The sequence below is a fragment of the Manacus vitellinus genome, unplaced genomic scaffold (genome assembly GCF_001715985.3).
Source record: "Manacus vitellinus isolate BGI_N305 unplaced genomic scaffold, ASM171598v3 scaffold_59_pilon, whole genome shotgun sequence".
NCBI lineage: Eukaryota > Metazoa > Chordata > Aves > Passeriformes > Pipridae > Manacus > Manacus vitellinus.
The window spans coordinates 2775989-2788191 of NW_021940681.1; the positions used below are offsets into that span (position 1 = coordinate 2775989).

Below are 12203 nucleotides of genomic sequence, written 5' to 3' on the forward strand. Positions count from 1 at the left end.
GATCCAGGCGCTGGCTCTCCCTGATGAGGTGACCACCGGGGTCTAGGCTGGAGCCGGGAGGTGAAGAACGAGGACATCCAGAAGAACCCAGGCTTTCCAAATCAATTTTGGCAGTTGGAAAGAAATTCTCTTTTCCTTTCCCTTCTTCGCGGTTCTTTTGTTTTCCGCAGCCCGACAGAAGAGGCTTCCAGCAAGCGGCAGGGGTGGGGGTAGATCCCACCCGCACAAAGGCAGCTCCCCACGGGCTGTGTGACCGCTGTCACGCTTTTTCGCTCAAATCAACGCCAGGGGAGGATGACGTGAGGCTGGTGCTCCCCGGCCCCGGGGCTGATTGGTCCCAGCTCAGGTTTGAACGCCAAGGTGTCCTGGCAACGAGAAGCAGAGGAGCCAGGCTTTCCCGTCCCCACTCGGCTCCGGGAGCGCGGCGGGTGCTGGAGAAAGGCAGGCATCGACGGCGAGGAGCAGCGCGGAGGGCCCCTGGCCCTCCTCCAGGTACCCTCTGCGCGGTCCCGGGCCGTGCCCCGGCCCCAGCTTTGGAGGTGGGATGAGTTTTACTCAGTGTGGGTGTCAGGTGGCCGACGGCGGCACTGACTCTACACGTCGCTGAGCCGGCACCTGTGCTCCTGTCTACAGACACGGCAGTGCAGGAGCTTGTTTTAAGTGGGAGTAGGGCAAGGGAAATCACTGGGATTTTGGGGGTCTTGAAAGTGATTTTGTGGGAGGGATGCTTGGGTAGAAGCTGTGCAGGGAGGAAGGAGTCAAGCGGCTTTCAGACAGTTTGTGGTCAGCTCTCTTGCCCCAAGAGGACCGAGCAGGTGATTTTGGGTAAGTTTGGGTTCGCCTGATTAACCAAACTCACGAAAGCCCTGCAGGGCAGCCAAGGCTACGAGCTGTGCTAGAAGAAGCTGGCTTTAAACTGAAATTAAAGCTTTTCCTGCTGATAGCTGCTCTGATTGTGTCTCAGCACAACCCGCCTGCATGTCCATTCCTCTGGAGCCGGGGGGAGGGTGAGGAGGGAAGGGCCCGCCAGGGCTCAATTGTGTGCAGGGAAGCGAGGAGCATTGTGGGGGTGTGCTGTAAAGAAAAGGCTTTTTCCTCTACTTGGGAGATGGGAGCAGAGATGTAAGAAGCTTGCTGGGGGAGGGCGCTTGCCGGCACGGGGAGGCAGCACTCACCACAGCCCGTTTTGCACCTGTCAAAACTAGCAGAGACAAACATGTAAAAAGATGTGAAAGATGTGCCAGCCATTAATGACAGAGCAGGTCCAAGCTGTCCTAGACGAGGGAGCACCTCCACAGGGTAACATCCATCCCAGAGGAGCTTCCTGGCTCCGTGGTGGATGATGAGCTTGTGGAAGGGCTGGTGCCCTGTGTGGATTCAGTGGCACACACCGAAAAGCAGCACCCCAGCTCAGAAAGGTCTTGGTGCCACGAGTGGGGCAACAATGCCAAGACCTTTGAGATCACAGCTTGTGTTATTTATCAGGGCACAGGGCTGAGGGCTGCCTGAACAATTCTTACCCACAGTGCCAAAGGCACGAGAAGACTTGGTGTCATGCTTGTAGCAGAAGAGCAGTTCCTCAAGATCCTGGTGTTAGGGAAAGGCAGAGGGACATCACAAAATGAGCAGAGAGGGTTTTGCTGGCGGTGTTTTGTTGCTGACCTGGATTCTCACTGATGACCTGGAGGTGTAAGATTAGCACAGTCAGCCTATCCCAGGACTGTGGGGGGATTAGAGAAAGGGAAAGGGTCATGCCTGTTACACAGGTCATTTTTTTACTGTTTAAGTGGGAATATGCAACACAAATTGTCAGTTAAAAAAAAATCCTGCATAATGCAGTGTTGCCAAGGTTTATAATTCTGGGGTGATGGACTTACAGCAGTATAGGCTTTACCTGGAAAACCCAGGTACCAGGTCTATGAGATTCAGCGATGTTTTTTATATCTAAATAAAAGTTAAGAAAAAACATCTGTCCCATGTAGTAAGAGGAGGTTTGACCTAAATGAACCTGAAAATTCAGAAGCCTAAAGGTGAATTAAACTAATTGGGTATTTTCATTCTTTTTTTCAACAATCATGTTTTAGAGACAGTTTTTAAAATTTAGCAATTTGAGACTGGGTGATACTCCTACTTGGACCAGCAGCTCTCCCTGCTCCAATTAGTTCAAATAAGCCTTATTTCTCTGAAGAGTTAAGGCAAGTACATTCTTCAAGCCTTATTAAACCCATGAACAGTAATGTCATTCTGAAACCCAAGAGAGGGGAAGGCATACCCACACCTTGCAGGCCATAAAAAGGAACAAATTCAGCTCACTCTGTATGTCCCCAAGCATTCTGCCTAGGGAGTTTATGACTGGGAGTGTTAGCCCCACTGAAGCAGGACTTTCCCAGATAGTCATTAAATAACTTGTCTTTCCTGGTATTTTATGGAATCAACAGTGCATGTTGCTTGCTAATAGCATCTGCTTTTGTTTGAGTGGGATCATATTTTATAACAATCCTTCTGTTCAGTTTACATGTTTGCAGTGACCCCAGCAAGTAACCACTCCATGGTTGGTAGTAAATTCACTCCCAGATGCTTAATGATGGTATTTACTGTAGGAGCCACCAGTCTTAAGGCTGTAGTGATGATGTGGTGATTAGGGTGTGTTGATGGGACACAGGGCAGTTGGGTAATTGCTAGTGGTGAGCTAGTGAACTCCCAGGTAATTGCACCTTACCTGGAGAGGTGTGCTGTCATGAGCGGTGTTTTAAAGACAAAGCTGTGAGGAGTATAAAGGACGGTCATTGTCTCCGTATGACAGCACTGAATCATGAACAGGAAATTATCCCTTCTCCATACCAAGAAAAATAAAGCCTGGTCTGTTTTCTTTCCTGTTGGTTTCTTAAAGAAAAGACACTCATGGTAGGATTCATGTGCCTGTCAATCTGTGCTCCTTCCTTCTCTTCATACCCTTTAAACACTTAAGAAGTAGAGATGCTCTGCTTCAGGACACCTAAAAGTGTCCTGAAAATGGGTCTTGAAAGGAGGAAAGAGAAAGACATACTCACTGTCCCTAGAAATGCCTGGCGTAGACCAAATCTCTGTTAGACGCTAGAGAGTCCTTGTAGCAGAGGGACCCCAGCAAAGCTCACTCACCAGAAGGCTTCAGCATAAGCTCAGATTTCATCCACAGACATGAGGTTCGAGCAATCCTGGTTCCTAGGAGAGCAGACATCATTAATGAGGTTATTAAGGGAAGACATTAATTTCACTTTTAATGAATGTGGGATCTACAGAAGTTTGTGTGGTCACTTGCTAGAGCCCCATGGCCCTTGGGCAAGATTTCTCGAGTCCCAGCCATCTCCATGTGTGTTTGGGCTCCTCAGGATATTACTCAGCCTGCATGTACATGGAGCTGGTAGCCCTCACTTAGTCCTAGCGTCGGAGGCTATCTCAGGTGTTGCATCACCCCCAGTGCCTGCAGTCTCCAGCCTTGGCACTTTGTGTTTGTTTGCCCTGCATACCCATCAGTGGAAAAGCCAAAATTGCTTTGCCCTCCCCTCTCATGCAGGAGAGGGCTGAAGACATGATCCCTATAATTGCCACCCTCTCCTACCCCAGAAAGGAGTAATCCCCAAAGCAGTGGTGATGCTAGAGTCCTCTAATCCTTCCGGAGTCTTCATCATCAGGTCCTGGAGGGCTTTGGGAAAGATGCCTTACATCTATTTTACAGCTGAGAGGGTGAAAGCAAAGTAAGGGGCAGAACCCTGACACACATTGCCAGGAGGAGAGCAAATGGCAGGCTCTTCCAGCAGGGCCAAGGGGCTGATAGTGGTGCTCTCACCTTACCCAAGGTTTGAGCTCACCAGGTTGGTCTGGTACCAGGAATGCTCTGGTTGAGTGGCTCTTTATCTGCTCGAACCTTTTCATTTTGTCTCATGATTAAGAGACAAAGATGGGGAGTGTGTCTTTTCTCTCCAAATTATTGAGTTTTCCTTTCCCTCTGTAGCAAGAGAGAAAAATTGCAGCAAAACCAGCAAAACAAATTCCAGTACAAGATTGTTCCAGTGATGGGGAGAAAATAAGTAATATGTGGGCCCAGGACCCCCCAGGAGAGAGTCTGCTCTTGCCCCAGCAATGATTTAAGGGGCTTAGCAAGTCAGTACCAACAGTAAAGCTGTGGCAGGGTTATCAATATATTAAGAATTTTGGGCAAGTGGGCCAGATGTTTCCAGGTACTGGCTGATAGAAATGATAGCGCTGGTCCAGGTTGCTGTAGTTCCATTGACGCACCTGGAGCTGCTCTACTGTTATGGTTAGTGATGGGAAAAGTGGTTTAAACTGTTCTCCTTTCCCAGCCTGATCCAAGCACTCACTGCTCCACCTTGTTTGTTGGCATGAGCATTTACCCAGCTGCCTGATGCAGAGGCACTGGTCTGGCGTAAGAAAAAAAAAGACACCCACAACATTTTCTCCCTTGGGGATTTTCTACAGCTGGACAAGTCCTTGATCTAGTTCTCTGCACCAAAAGCAGTGCAGGCATGGTGGAGGGGGAAGTGCAGCTGTTGGCCCACCACTGCCTGCTTTAACCAGTCCAAAATATCAGCTTGAATGCGAGGTCATGGATGAATCCTTTCCTCTGTCATTCCTCTGGTGCTGATAAGGGAAACATGTTGATTGTGGTTTTACTGACCACTGCCAGATGTTTGAAATTCTTTAGTTTAATCATTGGTCCAGGACCACTAGGTCCAGTGGCTCTGATCACAGGAGTGCTGGGCTGAAGGAAATCCCTTGAAACCTGCTCTCTGGTACCAAGATGATCACTGAGCTACACAATACCATAAGCCCTACCAATACAATATCTTTGAACCTGAAGATAGTGAGGTACAGGAAGAGATCAGAGTACGAGATTCAGAGGCTGGAGCTGTTGGGTGTTGATCCTGGCTCTACTGCCAACTCTCTTTGTCCTTGGGCAAATTATTTACCTTTCCTTTTCCCTGCTCCCCTTCCATCCCCTTTCCAAATCCTTTGTCACATGAGGGTTGGGGAGAAGCTTGCAAAACTCCTTCTGAAGTGCTTTGAAGACAGAAAGCAGTACGAACAAATGATAAGTTGTATGGGCAATATAAACAAACCTGGCTACATATTTCCCAGGCTCAATGAGGAAGGAGGAGGGATTAACTGGTGGGTGGCACCCACCTCCTAATTACAAGGCTTGTCTCTGGATCCCTTCAGTGTGAAGCATCCTCTTGGCTGAAAAGCAGATGATATAGTCACACCTGAGCAGAGGTAGGGGAAGAAAAACTTGTCACACAAGTGAACCAGTGTGGCTGGAAATTTCCTTTGGGAGGGAATGAGTGGTGGGTGCCAGCAGTGGGTTGAAAATGGTCTTCTGGACCACCTCCAAACCTACTGGTTCAGCTATGCCTCTTCTTTCTTCTTGTCTGGTGAGTTGTTCCAGGTGATTGCTAGATGACTTTGAGGGTCCCACAAGATCTAGGGAAGTCCTTCCTGTAGCTGCCATTAGACTCCATTTATCCTTTCTGACACCTGATTTGGGGGATAACCTCTGGCATTTTAGTACTCTATTTGAACCACACCAATTTGTCAACTCAAAAAGCAGCACAGCCTCAAAGTTTAAGATTGAATAAGTAAATTGTGAGTATGCTTTACTTTCTGAACCTTTGCAGCATTTCAGGGTCACATTTCTAACGTGTCTTTGCAACAGTGGGAGTTAAAACCTGATGCTGCATGTGTATGTGCTAAGAAAAGTGAGATATCCACACAAACAGCTGCTGTTGAGGAGACAAGAAACGCAGCAGATACCATGAAGGCTGATGGACCTTTGGAGAACAGCCCCAGACAGGTGTCTTGGGCCCCTTCCACAACACCCATGGTTCTTGTCTTACTGCTACTTTTTGCATTTCACACGTGCTCATGACCTTGCCTAAAATCTAGGTTATTCTTGCAGGTATAGCAACTCTGAAGAGCACCTGGAATAGGTTTGTAGTCCTGGCCCCTTGTTTTGGCGAAGTATGGCAGAGAAGTGCAGGTTTAGCAGCCTGGGACCAGGGAAAGCAGCTGCAATTTGCACCTCTGCCTTTGATGCTTTATAGCTTGGGCAAAAATCAATCGGGATCTGTTGAAAGAAGACGTGTAAGTGCCTAAAAGTGCAGACTGATATCTGCGTGCTGTTTATTTTGGTTTTAAGCTAGATCTCATAATTTCATTTTATGTTTGGTAACTAGGAAGAAATATTATTTCTCTCTCCTTTTAATAGTCTTCTCCAGCGTGAAAGCTGCTGGGGTAGGAGATGTCCCCATATGTGTGCAAGTGCACGTTGCATGCCCTGATCTCAGTTGGAGGCTTATATTGAATTACAGAACACTAGCTCTGGAGCTGAGCAGCTAAGACGCTCTTTAAGCCCTGCAGAGCTGCATGTAGTGGAGGGCATTTTTCCCCGGTGAGCGTTTGATTCCTGCAGCTCTGTGGGGAAAGGGAGATGTCTGCACCACCTGGGGGTGTTCCTCCATCGCTCGCCAGGGCCGAGCAGCACCTGCTCACAACCAGTGCTTTGCCTTGGAAACCCCTGATGGGTGGTGAATATATCTGCTGCCTAGTTTCCCTCTTAGTTAGTCTGCATGGAACAGCCTCAGAGATTATTGCCCCCATCCATCCAGCTTGCCAGACAGATGTTAGAGATGGTGATGGATATATCTGCTCTCAGATTAAGAAGCAGTTTAAAATGCATCCCCTGCCAGCTGTGGCCCTCTGCCCTATTAGCTTTTAAGTGGTCTCTGGAAGAAATCCTCTTTTTTTTTTTTTTTTTTTATCTGAGCCCTACCCTTTCCTTCAGTCTTCTTCTGCTGATTTCTGCCTGGCAAAGCCCCAGCAGCAGCCCCCGGGCAATGTGGCACGTGCAGTGGAAACAACTTTGGCTAACTGGGATGCTTTTGCAGGGAGCCCTGGTGCTGTACATAGCACAGTGGGGAGGAGAAAATGCCTCCAGATGGAAGTCAGAAATCTCTTCCTTCTCCCTTTTTCCCCCTAACCCAACAATTCAGTAGTTGTGTCAGCATGACTAGACAGCATGGGGATAGAGAGAAGCTGGAGCCTCCACAGCATCAAGCAAAATCCTCAGTTGCCTGTTGCAGGAGCCTCTTTATGTCTCCTGCTGATAGAAGGAGAAAAGGAGCTGCATGGGGAGGGCACCACAGAACAAGTCCTTTGGGGAAGAGTGGACGCTCCTCTGCACTGGACATTTATATACCAGCTCGTCCTGCCCTGGTGTCTCTGCACAGGCAAACTCATTCTTGGCATGAATTTTCCTGCCTTTTCCCAGAGACCCTGAGAGTATTCATCCCCGGGCTGCCTTTCCAGGGCTTTTCATCCTCCCAGAGACTGTAACAGTTGTGGTGCAGGCCTCATTTCTTCCCTGGGTTTGCCCTGCAACAGTGGCGGCAAGGATGTGCTCGTCCCTGCAGATTAAAGGCTGGAAAGCTGCTCTTTTGCCTAGGTAGATTTAAAAGTCCAAGAGCAACAATGCTCAAAAAATATGTCCTCTCCTGAATGGAGATCTGGGGGAGAAAGTCTGGCTCGGTGCTGATGTTGTGTTGGGACAGGGATGCTGGGGTAGCAGCCTTAGTGGGAGATGGCTCTGCCTGCATTACTCGTGATGGTGGAGGGGAAACCTGTAACATGAAAATATAAATTATATGTGTTCAATAGATAGATAAACAGTACTTCTACCAGCACTGTAAATCAAGCTTTTTCTTCCCACCTCTTCATAGATTTTACCAGCCTAAACTGGATTTTTTTGTACAATACTTATTTTTCACTACTAAGGCTTGAAGGAACTGTGTTTTCAAGCAGCCCATGACTTCTTCTTTCTAAAAAAATCATTTTTCCCCTAAAGACAGCTCAGAGCACCTGTCTCTTTGAAAACCAGGCCCCTTTAAGACATCTCAGACTGCTTTGAATCACTAATTGTTTTTGAATAGGCAGGCCAAATGTTTTATCACTTCAAACTCCCATAGCAATGCAAATCTATACAGCTGAGAAGCCTCTTTCCATGCATGGGGGTGATGGGTATAGATAAGGATTAAAAATGGAAACAAGTTCAGCCCGGGGGTCCTCTTTGTTCCTCCCTGTCCTTGGGGGGGTTGCCACGGCTACATTTGTTCCCCTGCATCTTTTTTGGATGAGATCCAGTGCCCCTTGAATGCAAAGGCAAGAGGTACAGTGTCGGGAGAGGGCTGGATGAGGTCCTAGGTACATACATATTTCATTGCCCATGCCACACTCTGTATTGTCTTCTCTCTCTGGTTTCACAAAGGTGGTATTTTCTAAAACTCCCACTTGTTGAGGGCAGTACAGTCCAGGCTTCATCCTGTCTAAAGTTTCTGGCTTCTCAGTTGTATTCCACTCTCTCTGAATGGTAGCCAGGCATATTTCCCATGCCTGGTGAGAAGAGGGGGGATGGTTGGTATAAAAAACCAGGACCCTCCAGAGAGCCATTGGGAGGGGAGTACATGTGCTGTGCCATGTCCTTCCCAGGGTTGTTGTGTGTGTTTTGGGACCATGCTGGTTCACTCAGTGTGTGGGAGATGAACACCACTTGCAGAGCCTTACTGGTGCTGGGCTGCCCTGACTTCTTTAACTAACCCACAGCCTGAAGGCAAATATTGACTATTAAGAGGTGGAAAATGTTGGTGAGCAAGGAGGGCAGTCTAAATCCTCCTTTTTGCTTAGGTCACCTGTTATTAGAGCTGCCTGCTGTGTGCTGAGTACGGGTGTGCTCAGAAATTGCCAAGAGCTCAGCATTATGGAAGCAAAAGCCAATTTACTGACTTCCCAATAGAAAGGAAGATACATGCTGAATGTGCATCTGTTGGATGATATTTCTGTTTCAGTCATGCTGCTAACATACAAATGGAAAAGCAACTTTGTTTGCATGATTCGTGTAGTTACTAGAAAAACTTGGGTTAAGAATACAGTGATACTACGTAGGCATCAGGTACTATTTATTCTTAGCAGAGCAGGTAATAAAATCTGTTTTCTATTTGGCTCCCCAAGTGAATTCCAGTTGACATGGCCTAATCTACTTCTGTACTCTGGACATGGAGACCAAATATCTTCATGTAAAATCAATAGCTAACAAGAAGCCAGTCCCTTGAAGATATTAACAATTTATCTTTAAAATTAAAAGACAGACTGTGAAATTTTGTCAAAGAGGAAAAAAAATCTCTGCTCCTCTTTGTTTAGGTATTGTTATTTGTGTGTTTCAGGTGCATATAGGAACCACTTAGGACTTAATCAACTAAGGATAACAATTGTTATTATCATTGTACTTTTAAAAGAGACAGCTGCTTGGCTGCTTTCCCACCAGACTGGAATTTCCAGGGAGACACAGAGGAACTGGAGTGATTTTAGGCCTTCATCCCTGTTCACCAAAGAGCTTTGGCTCAACAGGACTGAAACCCAGGATTAAATCCTGCAGGGGTTTATGTCTTTAGTATTGGGTTCCAGCCCAGATTTAACTATCTCGCTGAACTGGGGTCTTAATACATAACCCTAGTGTTAGCCAGGGAAAAATAAAAAAAAAATTAAAAAAAAAAGATTTTGAGTATAAAAATTATATAGGACAATTAGAAACTATAGAACTTGCCTGTCCTTTGCAAGCTTGTGTCAAGAGGTGGTCTTGAACGTCCAAGTCAGTATCCAAAGCAATCCAGGCTTGGGACTCTCCTTGTTTCTGTGCGAGGTCCCCACTTGGTACTACCAAGATGCAGAGCTGGTGCAAGACTGTGCTGTGCTCTGACACCTGGCTCCAGCAGCCACAGCAGAGCAAGGCATGGGAGAGAACCTCCAGTTTTGGTGGTGTGAGAGGGCTGTGAGGCTGGAGATGAGGGACTGGCTGTGTGTAATGTGGGGGATTCTGAGAGCACAGACTGGCAGGTGGCTTCTGAGGCATGGTGTTGGAAAAGCGATTAGGGATCAATGGGAATGGCATGGGTAGAGAGCAGAAAAAGGTGTCCCAAAGGATGGAAACTGTGCCAGGCTCAGGTGCCCTTCCAGCATGAAACTGGGAGCCCAGGCAGGGAAGGAGGGGGAAAAGCTGCAGCAAGAACCAGAAAAACCTGCTTATGCCAGGCTGGGATTCACATTACTCACACTGGTTTAAAGCAGGTCAGGTTCACTTTGGTTTCCAGGCAAAGATGGCCAAACTGCCTAAAGACTGTTTTCAGCTCAGAGCAGTTCTGAGCTCCCCTGTGCCTCTTCACTGTGTCACTGCCCCCGTGCACTCCTACCTTTCACCAGTGCAAGATCTTTCCTGGGATTTAAGCCTTTCTAAGCAAAGGCTGGGCTAGGGGCATGCAAAAAGGCATGTTCCCCAGCCCACCTGAGGGGTGGGATTGCATCTGGGCACTCACACCTCCTGAAACCACAGGGTTTGAAGAAGCAAGCTTGCTGGTTGAAGCTGGATGGGAAACTGCTCCTGGAGATGCTCCCCATTGCCAGGAAAGAGTGATCTGCCTCCCCCAGATGCCTTCCCCGGTGAGAAGCTCCTGACAGTGGTGCAAGCTGCCCTGCTGCAGGTCTCATCCACGCTGGCACCAGGGCTGGCTGCACCATGCTTCTCCTTCCCACCAGAAGATGGGCCAGGTGGGTCAGCCCACGACTTACTGGGTTCTTACAGTCAACTGGGTGTAAGTAGCAAAGATGAAACCACAATCTTGCTGAGAAGAAGGAGGGGGAAAAGAGCTAACAGCGTTAGAAATCAGATTGTCGGAGGCTAATGGCTGTGTCTGCTTATTAGGCAGCAATAACAGTAATTTACCTTTGAATTCCAATAATTCATCATAACGCTTTGCACCTACCTCATGAATCCTCACTGCTTATCTCACCCCTCTTGTTTAGGGATCTGAAAGCATTTCATAAACATTAATTAATTGTTCTTCCACACCCCTAGAAGCAAACTAAACATTATCCCAATTTTGCAGCTAGGGAAGCTGAGCTCACCTAAAGAGATAACAACTGAGCAGGGATGCAGGGGCCTATGGTGCAGACCCTTACCCCAGCTTCTACCACAGGCATCTTTCTGCAGATGGCTCTGCAGTGTGGACATTGGGAGCACAGTCCAGGGTAATTCAGCCCCTCACCCATGCATGTTTCTGTACTTACCACTATTTTCAGGTGGCAGGAGAGCCGTAAAAAGGGTAAGGGCTACTCCTGCCTTGGAGATGTCTACAAAACTCATGTCTATCTCATCACCTTCAAGCCTCCACCACAGGGACCAGGCACCTGCCAGTGTGAAGCACCTGTCATTATTCACAGTAGGACTCTCCCTTTTTTAATGACTACGTTAATGACCCTAATCTGTTGGTGTGCATGTGGTTAATCCCACAGCTCTACAGACTAGCAGTTCAGAGAGGTTTCCTCTCCCGCCTTCTCACACCTCACTTTGCATCCTAACCTAATGCTTCAGCACTGAGATGAGCTGGTGGCACCTGTCCAAAGCAGAAGGCACTGCCCTGTCAGCTTGAAAATCAGGCTGCTGTGAGTAAATATCCAGGATACAACAGTAACAAATCAGGCCATCCCTCTCCAAGGTCTCAGATAGGGGATGTGACGTGTGAGCGACATCCTGAAACAAGATGCTTGACCTTAAATCTGTTCTCATGTGCTTTGGTGGATCTTGGTCCTTAAGAAAGAGGGATCCTGTCACAGATACGGTGTGTGACAAAGAGGTAAATTAAGTGGAGGATGTCCTCTCCAAATAATGAGCCTTGGCAGTGGAGGGGAGGACAAGACACTGGAGGTCCATGTGAGGCCAGTAGTGGCCTGCTAGGCAGTAGGTTATTTTTTCTTTCAGACACCAACTGTTGACTTTTGGAAGCCAAATGGATGCCAGCATCAGAGCAGGAGGGTTGTGTTTCATAGACAAGTCATGGTGGATTAAATGTAAATGAATCTGCAGCATGATGGACAAATAGGATCAGTGCCGGGAATCCCAGCTCCTGGTGGGGAATGGATTAGTAACGGGTACTGGTGCATTTGCACACAGGGAGGGAGTGAATGGCAAGGCAGGGAGGTTTCCAGCACTGCCCTGCCTGTAGCACTGAATGAAAGAGACATCTCCGGGCTCAAAGAAGAGAGGTCAAGCCTAGATAAACACCGGCTTGGTCCCCCATCAGAGAATCACTGAGGCATGAAGAAAA

The 12203-nt window shown here is 47.8% G+C and overlaps 1 protein-coding gene across 1 annotated transcript in view; it reads left to right on the forward strand.

Annotated features, from left to right (window-relative positions):
* Positions 1–406: 406 nt before the first annotated feature.
* RASSF7 (Ras association domain family member 7) overlaps positions 407–12203 on the forward strand; it is a 34683-nt gene continuing 22886 nt past the window's right edge. Inside the window, exon 1 of the mRNA XM_018082079.2 lies at positions 407–492. The gene's annotated coding sequence lies outside the window, so the exon portion shown is untranslated. The remainder of the gene's footprint in view (positions 493–12203) is intronic.